General features: G+C 35.4%; 1 protein-coding gene across 2 annotated transcripts in view; it reads left to right on the top strand.

Annotated features, from left to right (window-relative positions):
- The window catches only part of LOC149560984 (uncharacterized), a 40,888-nt gene that overhangs the window by 21,003 nt on the left and 7,283 nt on the right, over window positions 1-12,602 (top strand). The window lies entirely within an intron of this gene.

Genomic DNA, 12,602 nt, shown 5'->3' with positions numbered 1-12,602 from the left:
TCATCGATTTTTATGCACTTGTGAATTTTGAGTCATGTGTAGTCTGACATCAATGTAGACCATAAGTGCTTCACTTAGTGAATCTGAATCAAGCACACATGTTAGTGGCATACTAAAGAATCCCCATATTCTAAAAAAAGATTGCCCTAAACTACTTTTGTTAGCCCCTCCAATATCCATCCAATACGCCCACACATGTTTTCCTGTAAACACCCCCTTCCCCCTATTTAGGCAATATATTGCCCCCCTTTTTTGCCCATTTTAAACCCCTCAATTTGAATGCACATGGTATTCTCCCTTTAGTGAAAACCCTGTCATACAAAAAACTCTCGAAAGATTGCGCAGCCTGAAAGAAAACACAAAGATGGTGAACCACGGATGTCAAGGCCCAAACACAGGAAAATTGCAGGAGAAAAAAAGTTGGATTAATGCCTTAAATTTGCAATTTTTGCATTGGGGGTTTGCTACCTATTTAACCTACAATTTTTAGTTGTGATTTTCAGATGCCAAGAACACATCTTTTGGGTGTGATCTACATAACAAAATATACCCAAGAACTTGCAATAACCCTAGCTGGGTCTTAAACAAACTGCACTTTTTCAAAATTTTTCACAAAAATAGCCCAAAAAATATGTTCTTTGATTTTTGTACTAAACCCTAATTGATGTTTGAAGTAGACTACAAAAGTTTGCCCAAAAGTTCATCATCATTACATTCACCAATCCTATTATTATCTTACAATTGAGCAATTTACAAACTGTTGGCATATTTTTCAAAGGAGTAGAATTAGAGACCAGTGGAGCTTCTTGGTAATGCCAGTTATAATGGATTGTCATTGATGTTAAGAGAAAAGTTGAAGTATCAACCAGTATGGGAAAGAAAACAAGTGAGACAACAAAAGACTCTAGTGCATCCTAGTCAGAAAGGGAATGGAGTATGGAGAAAATGCATTGGTGAAGACGAGTGATCTTCATGACATACTTGGACAAAGTGGGCTAAGTATAAGTTGACATCGAGAATAAGTTAGGATAGGTGGACAGAAAGCGAAGATTGGTTGTCAAACAGACTGGATGAAAAGGAGTCATTAAGGTCAAAGGACAGAGACAAGGAACACGTGATTGGACATGTCATAGGGCATGTGTAACTTATTTTGACATCTCAAAGAATGAAGAACAAGCTGTCACATCAATTTCAGTGGGAAGATAAGCGGGAGAATTCAAATTTGAATTCATGTTTATGAGAAAACTGGAAATGTCACGCAAAACCTGTGACTTCCCTTTATGAGTCAGAATGCATGACACATGCAACATGCAAGAACAACACATGATAGAGGCAAGAGAATTCAAATGTTGACCTAATGCAGGAGCATCCTAGGTGTAAGGGTAATCTTGCATCACCCAAAAATATTACTATTTCCAATTTTTGTGTTTTTAGTAAGGGCTATTCCACTATAGAGTTGCTATTTGTGAGAGCTTGCTACTTTTAGTAAGTTGGTATTATGTGCTTAGATTTTTCTAATCTCATATATGGAGGTTCATCTTTGACATATCGGTCTACTGGATGAGTTCTATTGTCATATCTTATGTATTGGTGCAGTTATTGCAGATTTTGGGTATGAATTTTGGCTATCCAAATTTCAGGTCTAGCAATGAAGGCCTAAAGGGCTCTGAAACAAGGTGAAACCTTGACTGATCGACGCTCGCGCAACTAATCACTATAGATCGCTAACCGAGGATTCCAGAATGGGGTTATAACTAATAATAGCCCATCAGATCAACGGTTTGTTAGTTATGGTCTCTAGAAGTGGACCCATCCGAAAATGTAATTTGTAAATTGTCTTGAGTCAATCTTATGTAATAAAGTGTAATGAAATGTTATAATATGAGGTTGGTCGGCCTCAACGGTTAGGGCTTAGTGTCTAGAACCTTCTCTGGTAGTAACAAGTGCCTATATGAGGAAGGCCCGTAGGTTGTCTAGGCCAGTTCTAGGTGATAGTGGCAGCACTGTATTACAGATTGTTGTAAGGAAGGTGCCCATGTGGGTTTGCATATTGTAATTATGTAATTCCACATTTGCGGTGATAATAAGAAGCCCATATTTTGTTCTCTCAATTTTTGTTGTTTCTTTGTTTCAGTTGTGTGTTGTGGTATTAAGGATAGCACCGTTCATCATGACCTCTCATATTAGGGTTTGAAGATGATTAAATGGGAATCATATATAGCTGTTCATTTATGAATGAACAAGGGGATTGCACATTTGAGAAGCTGAAATGGCAAAGTGCTAGGCTGTTGCAATCATCAAAGGAAAGAAGAGAAAGGTGAAGGTGTCAAGAGTTGAAGTAAAGTGTTTTGAATGAATCCAAGGGAGCCGAACACATAGTGAGCTTAAGTGCTGAGGACATGAAAGCAGAAGTCTGAGTTGCAGAGCCGAGGAGAGATGAGCAAGTTGCAGATTGGTGTATGAGCATCAAAGAGATTTGAATCAAGCTAGGATATAGCTACCTTTGACAGGTCAATCTTCATGTTGTTCTCTTACAAGCACAACAATAAATCCCATTGTTGGTGGACTGTAACAATTTTTTTGTATTAAATCCCTAAATTGGGTAACACATTCACTTGTGTACTAAGCCCTCCAATCAGGCTACCTCCAACCGGGTAAAGACTCTAATAGGTCTCTCTCAAATCCCTTAATCGGGTGACATTTGACAGTGTTTTTGTAATCTTCTAACAAGGATAAGCTCTTGACTGGGTGCACTCTAGAAGTGTGTAAATTTCGTGTGCACTATCTCACACCGTCGTTTTCACCCAAATTGGGTTTCCACAAAATAAATTGGTGTAATGTGTGAATGCCTTTTTGTCTTACATGATTATATTGTTTATCTGATGAATGCTTAAGCAATTGGTAAGAATATCAGACTGGTAAAAGCTAAAAGTTGAATTGACTGGTATTATACTGATTCACCCCCCCTTCAGTCCAATCAGCATTGTGTGGACCAACACAGACATACTACTTAAAAATACTTTGTAAAGATAAATATGTCAAGCTAAGTGATAAACTTTGAATTTTATTTGTTTAGCCATTAAAGTGGTTTGTTAGATTAATATAAGCTTTTGTAATAATAATGTATGGGATGCATATTACAATGTTAGAGGTTTATTTTTAAGTCTGTTTTATGCATGATCATTAGCACATTATTATTAGCTGTTTTATGTTTGTTATGGGTTGTTGGAAGTTTGTTCTTAAATTAGAGGGTGGTAAAATGGTTACCCCTGATTTTTAAAAAAATGTTTACAAAGATGCCTGCAATTTGTGTGATAACATGACATGAAGTTCTTAAAACTTGCTGATTGAATTTGTTTCAGATATCATTCATTTTAACTTTCAAAACCCTTTGCAATTCACAATGCATAGAATGCTAATAATGTTTTGTGCATTATTCATTAAACATACAGAATTGCTCTTTGCTGTTCACACCAAAAGACCAGAAAACAAGGCAATTTAAAGCATAACAGACCTCATAAACATTGGCAGTGACAGTCCTTGTAAACCTGAAAGCATAGTGAGCAACAAAGCAGCTGCTCTTCACTCTAGTGTTAAGCAACAGCAATCAACTTCTCCGTCTGAGGCATAATCCTTGTGATTCAACCACCAAATAGCTACTCTCCAACCCTTTTCATAGGGTCTTCTATAAGCAAGAAGTGGTCTGAAACCAAACAGAAGTAATTCCAAGCTTGTAATTGGATTGTCATACGGCATACCATAGAGTGAGTGAAAAACCCCTCATGTCCCTTCACACATGACTCCAAACTGATCTAAAAAGGTCCGCAGTAAGAAGACACCCCTTGTAATCCTGCTAGAGGGGGAAATGAAACTCCGAATACCCCAACTTGTCATCCATTATGCCTCCCTTGCTATGCTCAAAGTAGGCAATAGCTCTAGAGGAGTGATTGCTCCCAAAAGAACTCATCCCTTCACCAAATGAAAAATTAGTCTGTGAAAGTACATGATCAGCTGATAGAAATCATTTAAATCAATACCCATAAGTGGAAAAGGGCTCCTTCAAGAGTAACGAGCAAAAACATAGTTTTGTGAGTAGATAGAATGGTATGAACAGAACTGGAGATCTCATTCAAACTTGTCAAAGCACTCAAAATATGAAAAGCTCTCCAAAAGTCATAAAACACAATAAAAATCCCGAGACAAGTCGAGAAATTCCATAAAGTTTCATTTTCCCCAAAAGCTGTATCACCAAACTCAAGTGAATCAATGAACTTCTTACCTGAAAATCCATAACCAGCTAGGGTGGATCTTTCAGCATTGAAAATAGAGATATTGTAGAGGGCTTTCATCGTCAACATTCACAAGAAGAACTTTCGAAGTTCATCTCAAGAGCATTTTGATATGTTTGCAAACTCTCAATGCCAATATAAGAGCCCAAACCCCAATATAGAGCTTGGAGGGAAGAAAATAGGGTATTTCAAATATTTGAATATTTTAATCACTTGAAAAAGTCTCCAATTGTGATATTGCTATCAGGATTTAACTGTGTGATTTTTGAGTCAAACTCATTGACCCATGTTTCATGAGTAGTGATTCAAGAATAAATGGAACACTTAGCACTCATTGGATCTAGGTGATGCTCACAGGGCTGAACCACCGGGACTTCCCGGGAGGTCACCCATCCTAGTACTACTCCAGCTTGAGCACACTTAACTATGGAGTTTCCTCCATGGTTAAACCTAAAGCTTGCAATCCCATTCGCAAAACCTTCACCAAGTGTTATGCCTTATGAACCATTCATTAGAAAGCCCCTTGAGCTCATCAATCGATAAGTAGGAGATAATTTCCACAGCAAGTCACAACACTTGGTAAAGGTTTTGCAAATGGGGTTGCAAGCTTTGGGTTTAACCATGGAGGAAACTCCGTAGTTAAGTGCGCTCAGGCTGGAGTAGTACTGGGATAGGTGACTTCTCGGGAAGTTCCGGTGCTTCACCCCTGTGAGCATCACCTAGATCCAATGAGTGCCAAGTGCTCCATTTATTCTCATGAGAGACAAATTCATGTTGAATCACTACTCATGAAACATGGGTCAATGAGTTTGACTCAAAAATCACACAGTTAAATCCTGATAGCAATATCACAATTTGACTTGCTGTGGAAATTATCTCCTACTTATTGATTGATGAGCTTAAAAGGCTCCAATATAATCTTTTAAAAACAACTTAGGTCTCCCTTAGTGTAAGTATCCAACTTGGAGACACACTTCAAAATATTAAGGCAAATATAAAAACAATTTCGATCACCGTATAGAAACAAAGGCATTAGCAATGGAGAATCCAACATGCCAAAACGAATTGAATTTGAAAGATGATAACTGATGCTGACACAAACACATTAAAAATAGCAATATCTCATAGAACCAAAGAGAAAAAACCTAGTAAAACCTTGAAATATTGGTGCTATGCAAGCACTTCCTATAAATAGCAGTTGAGGACCAAAGAGGACAAGCCTAGAAAAATGTAGAAAGATCAGTGCCATGCAAGAACTTACTATAAATAGCAGTTTTCTCTACGGATCAAAGAGAACTCACAATGACCCAGAAAGGTTGGACCCATGCAAACATTTACTATAAATAGAAACTATTGTCAAAACCCATTGAAACTAAGAATTAAGCTCACCAAGAACAGCAAAACCTTCCTAGTGCATTAGGAAACTTACAAAAGACCTTGAGAATCGTTTAAGGCACACAAAAGATGGCACTGAAATGAGGACATTACAAGTGGTTTGTTTTATTCCTCAAACTATACAATAAGCCCTTCTTCAATATTATATGACTAACTCAAAATTTAATCACTAATACTGCCCAACGATTAGTAAGCTAGTTGATCAAAGCCAACTATTCACATGTTTCTTCCTAGTCAACCTCAAGTGCATTGTCTGTATGATTTTTGAAAGTGTTTTTACTTATGGTGGTGAATACCATGTTTGTGGACATAACTAAATTCAAGTCTTAGCTAAGATTCTCAACTTTATGCACTCAAGGTTTTCCCAATATCACGTCCAAAATTAATGTGCCACTCATTCACAAGGAGAGAAGAGAAAGTAGGAAAGTGGAAAAAAAAAACAGAAAAGAGGATTGAAAGTTTGCCAAAAGAAGAGGAAAATTAAAGATAAGGGAGAGACCAAATGAGACTAAGCTTAAAAAGGTCCCACTTTCACATGCAATTAGTTGTCCAAATTCAGAATTGTGCAGAGCAGTTTGGTCAAAAGGGATGCATAAAAATTGTAGTACAAAAACAAGAGAAACTCGACAAAATTCTCTTTTCCTCTCTGAAATACTCACGAGAGCCACTTGATTTAAATTACTTTTCTGCAACTACAAAATTGAGTTAATGTGTAGTTTCACTTCCTAGATTTATATTCCTTACCATAGTTGCTGTAAACACAAGCGGAATTACAATTCAGATATCGTATTAATTTGCTCACTACTCTCAAGAACAAGCTAGCAATATTGAAAACATTGTGCTTGGTTCACACTAGCATCAACTTCCATGTGAAATATATATCTTCACATGAATTTACAGTTCAAAATACAAGAAACAAACAAAGGAGCAATAGCTGAAAGCCTAGGAAACCCCCAAAAAAAAAAGTCAATCAAAATTCAAAGTATCAATAGTGTTTCTTTTTTTGTTGTATTGAAAAAGAAAGAGTGTTTCTTAGCAATTGAGCACACATACAACTGCTGTCAAAAAAATTATATATAGCAAACAAATCAAAAGCACAATATGGAATTTCACCCCTGTGAGCATCACCTAGATCCAATGAGTGCTAAGTGTTCCATTTATTCTCATGAGAGATGGATTCATGTTGAATCACTGCTCATGAAACATGGGTCAATGAGTTTGACTCAGTAATCACACAGTTAAATCCTGATAGCAATATCACAATTTGACTTGTTGTGGAAATTATCTCCTACTTATCAATTGATGAGCTTAAGGGGCTTTCTAATGAATGGTTCATAAGGCACAACACTTGGTGAAGGTTTTGCAAATGGGGTTGCAAGCTTTGGGTTCAACCATGTAGGGAACTCTGTAGTTAAGCGCGCTCAAGCTGGAGTAGTACTGGGATGGGTGACCTCCCGTGAAGTCTCGGTGCTTCACCCCTGTGAGCATCACTTAGATCCAATGAGTGCTAAGTGTTTCATTTATTCTCATGAGAGATGGATTCATGTTGAATCACTACTCATGAAACATGGGTAAATGAGTTTGACTCAGTAATCACACAGTTAAATCCTGATAGCAATATCGCGATGGAATTTTGTGTTAAGGTTGTAGCTTTAGTTTGATTGATTTGATCTGAGATACATTATTGTTATTGATAAATCATCATTTCTTTTATGTACTTATCCATGTTAAATAATATATATTGTTATATATATATATATATATATATATATATATATATATATATATATATATTGTTATACATATTATTTTTGTTAATATATTATTAATTGATGATGATTAAACCATAGAGAAAGGTCTTCTCCTCTCATGTTTATATGAGATCCAAATCTGCATTTGGAACACACTTATAACAATGGCAATGTTAGTACATTTGCAGAAAACGATCCAGGTTACTCAACATGGTATCAAGGCCTAGTTGTAAATGTAAGAAGACAATTAGACAGAAGAAACATGACAATCGGAAAGAACAGAATTAAATCTTATAGATGAAATTACAGGAGATGGAGAGCAACATGCGATATCTGATATTCCTCATGAGCGAAGAAAGCTATATGTGACTGAAAGGGAATAAGAAATAGACATTGAACATAAGTCAAATGATATTAGAGTCAAATATCAATGATACCAGTTTCCATATCAATTACTAGAAAACATTACAAGTATAAACTTGCGTTTCAAGTTATAGAAAACATGACAAAGTATCAACATGACAGAGTATCAACTTGCGTTTCAAGTCAAAAATAAAAAATAAAATGGAAGTGACAGGCAAAAAATAGAATCTAGAGAAGATAGAGATAGAGGGAGTTGATTTGGGTGAACACATACCAAAGAGGGTTTTGAGGTTTCGATACACCTCAAGATGACATCACGACAAGACCCAAATATTACTCCATCTTTCCCTCATTCCATAATGGAGCATTCTAAGTCATGAATAAGAAGCAGAGGCGCCCAAATTCTATCCAACTGAGCGAAGGCCATCAAATGAAACAAAAACTTGTAGATCAAAGGGAAGCGTAAAACATCAATGGTGAATTGGTATTGAGAAGATAACCAATAAATTAGTGAAAGTAACTAACACAACCATCCACACACGGAGCAATAAGGAGTATAAAAAGAGACTGAATCATATAATATGGAAAATGATATGAGAGGAGGAGCAATAAATAATTATTTCATTTCCAAACGTGGAGTGCACCAAGGCAAGTTCCGCACACCTCCATTGATTGCATAAAACAAGAAAAGATGAATCATTTTAGATGACGAATGTGAGGTATCTAAAGGGGAACAAATTACCATTAATAACACCTTTCCGCCTTGGCATAACAAACAAAACATATCTACCACCCAGCATATCAGGAATATAAAATAAGAATAAGAAACTTGGACAGGTGTCGAATCCTTTCTTACAATATATTCAAACCAAAGGTGACATGGATTGGAAGATATTTAGTTTGACCGACCACCACCATTCCATGTAGACACATGGGCAAAATATAACAGAGGCACTCAATATATATATTATATTGAAGTGACATCTTCAATCTCCTATAGTGGCACTAGTATTGACTTAAAATAGTTGTCATCCAAGATAGTGATTTTTAGATTGAGCAGTAAGTATTAATATTAATTTGAAGAAGCAACAAAATCAGTTGTATGGTCAACATCAACGACTCAAAGCATCGGCTAGAGCCTAGATAACTAAGGTGAATGGGGAATATTTAACATTGAATACTGTAATGCATATATGAGATATCCAGTCTACATGTTAGCAAGAACAATTGTCAAGAGATGTGGCTCAGTGAACAAAGAGGTGCATCCTTCCATAATTGAAAGATATATAAGATACGAAAGATCACCACTCCATCAGATATTTTAAAATTAAGAAAATTGAAAATTTGGTGTATGATGTGGATTTAGAACTAGGAATACATGAACACCATGCTATCCTCGGGTGCAAACTACTTGTATTCACATATTCATATCTCTACAGCAGTTCTATAAGCAAGTAGAGTTGACACATGTTTTTCACATTGATGAATATTCTTAGAGATAGAAATAAGGACAAATAGAGGAGAAACCAATAACCATTAACTGCCATGGAAATGATCTACATACTAAAACAATCCATTTAGCATGAAAGAACACTTGATGAATCCATACTAATGATAGAGGAATTACTGCAGAGGCAAATATTAGATAGAGCAAGTCCAAAAGTATTACTTATAGTCTTCTGAGATGGCATCTTGTTTGGAGTAATTTCACCCAGTCAAACAATTGACCTCTTCTATAAACCAAGTCATCATACAATGCGGAGAACATTTCCCAAAATGATATCTTTGCTTTTGGAAATAAATTATGAATTCGATATTTGGTCTCTATGCATATTGACACCCTTATATGTAATGAATGTGGCATCTTAAAGTATTGTTACTATAGTAAACAAAGATCTTGAAGATAATTTTAATTGTTAAGTGCTACAAACGGTTCACATCCTTTGGATATTGTTCATCATAGAATAATGATAACATCGACTGAATTTTTCAAGTACTACTTTTCATGCATCATCAAGAAAGAGGATGTCGAGTAATAATTCAAGAGGAAATTACAGTCGTAGTACAGGAAGACATTGAAAAATGCAATCATAATACATATGCATTTGAGACTCAATATTTTGATTGAATAAATATTCTTCATGGCAATGGTTGATGTACCAATACATGAGCACATTAAGTAAAATGATTATCATCATGACAAACCTTAGGACGATTTGTTCCTCTAAAACTACAGGTGATTCAAAAATAGGACTTCGAGTTTATTTTGGCAGTACCGGTGTCTTGATGTTATGGGATACAAATTTCCTTTCTTTTTTGTAAAATTGATTATATCACTTACGAAGAAAGAAAGAATGAGTTAGAACTTGAGTAGCAAAGGGAGAGTACAAGCTTATGTAGCAATGTGACTACTAAAAATCCATGTTGGTCATCATTGGATTCAACATTACAAAATGAAATGAGTGGGAATTTTACATTGTGAGGGGGAAAAATAACCAATGTTCTATTCCCACTTGAATCATCTTAGAGGGGAGATGTTCCATTCTCAAATATCTATGGATCCTTATGTGCAGATAATCCTTATCTTTTACATTTATGATTTATCTACTCATTGTAGTCTCTCTCCTATTTGTAATTTTATACATGCTATAAGAGTTATTTGCCTTGATCTTTTTTCCTTTATGTGTAGGGATGATCTTGCAAGAAAAGCATGCCGATACTTTACACATGCTACCAAATATTGTGCAGACTCAATCTTATGGTAGTAACTCGAAAGAAGTTGCGATCTAGAATTTATTGGTCATCTAATGATCTTGGCTGGTTAAAGTGAGGCTCAAGAAGAAAATATCTTTGATAATTGAGATTATGAGTATCCTTTCATATCAAGAGGGAGTTCAATACTTCTTCAGAGACAACCTTATACAAGGAGCTCAAAAGATTGATACTTAGATGAAGTCTAACATACATATGTATGACTACATAATTCTAATGGGCCAATTCATGTGTACATCATGGGGAAGTAATAACTTGTCAACTAAAGGTTGGAAGATTGATATCATATTTAGAGGGAGTCCAACATGCATCCTTGGGTTAAAAGTCTCAAAGGGAGTAACTATAGGACTTGACTTCCCAAGATCATTGTTTAGAGGGAGGATTTTTGAGGTGCGACCCTTTGGGAATGGTATCTTCTCTATGAGGGAGAAGTTCGAAGTGAAATTCATTGTAATATATTCTTCTCTATGAGAGAGAATTGAGGTGAAAGCCCCTATACCACCCTCTGACTTGGTTCATGGTGGTTACTATTTCGCATATGATATGTAATGAAAGGTGACGATCTTTCATTGACATATATAAACAAGGTAACCATTGTAAGGTGATGAGCTTATAAATAGTAGACTTGTTATCATGACAAACTTTATTAAGTTGTCCCAGAGTGTTGGAAGTCATGATAACGAATGTATCATGATTAGACTTCATTAAGTTGTTGTACTGGAGTGCTGGAGATCATGATGCTTGTCATGATAGAGACCATGACATTGTGATTTCTTGTTAAGTTGTTGTCTTGGAGTGCCGGAAATCAGATAACTCATATCCTTCTAGGATATACCATATTCTTTTGGTAGGCATCAAGGATTTGATGTCAGTGCACATACCAAAAGAATATATGTATGATGAATATCATATGATTGATATTTCTTGTTAAATCATACTTCGGATTATATTGAAAGATAACATCTAAGTTGATGGATTTATGTTGATATCCTTAAAATATGCCATTCCATGAATATTATACTGAGATGATATCTCTTCATATACTTAAGAGCATAATGTGTTCTACAAATCCTCCCTAGCTAAGAGGGAGAGTTATGGTTCTAGCTTTAGTTGGATTGATTTGATCTGAGATACATTATTGTTATTGATAAATCATCATTTCTTATATTTACTTATCCATGTTAAATAATATATATTATTGTATATAATATATGTTATAGTATATAATATATAAATTATATATATTGTTATACATATTATTATTTTTGTTAATATAGTATTAATTAATGACGATTAAACCATAGAGACATGTCTCCTCTCATATTTATATGAGATCCAAATCTACATTTGGAACACACCTATAACAATGACAATGTTAGTACATTTGCAAAAAATGATCAAGGTTGCTCAACATTTTAAACTATTGAAAATATATAGTGGTTTGTTAGATTGGCCAAATTGAAAGGAAATTGCAGCAATAATATGCTAATTTTGTATTATTCTCATGGTAGAAACAAGTGTAGAACACATTTACTTAGTTACAGATTCGTGATACGAATCCGATTTGGGCATGTGAATTGGATTTGTGGATTCATGATTTTTTGTTTCTCCCATTAGGGTTCGTGAGTGTATATCTATATCTATATTTATATCTATATATTTTTATATTTTATTATATATATATATATGTTTATTCCAAGTTTGGCCTATGGGTCCTTGGGAATTCATGATGGATTCATGTGAATTTGTGATGGATTCGAGTTGTATTCGTGAGGATTGGCATGGATTTGTGACGGATTTGTGCAAGATCCTTGTTTTGGATTCTGAATTCATTTCGATTTGTAGTTCGCAGATCCAAATGGATCCACAGTCCAAAACAAGGATCCTGAATCAGGACAAACCTAACACGAATCGAGATCTAGATCAGATCCAAATCCAAATCCGGCCTCCTGGGCATGAATCTGGTAACTAAGCATACTTAGAATCCACAGTGCAAAAAAGTCATAAGCATACCACAATATAACACTAGCTG

Source organism: Cupressus sempervirens, chromosome 4 (assembly GCF_028749045.1).
Source record: "Cupressus sempervirens isolate cs-2001-9-10 chromosome 4, ASM2874904v1, whole genome shotgun sequence".
Lineage (NCBI taxonomy): Eukaryota > Viridiplantae > Streptophyta > Pinopsida > Cupressales > Cupressaceae > Cupressus > Cupressus sempervirens.
Note: the sequence above shows the minus strand (reverse complement) of the source record. Positions and strands in the feature narration are given on the sequence as shown.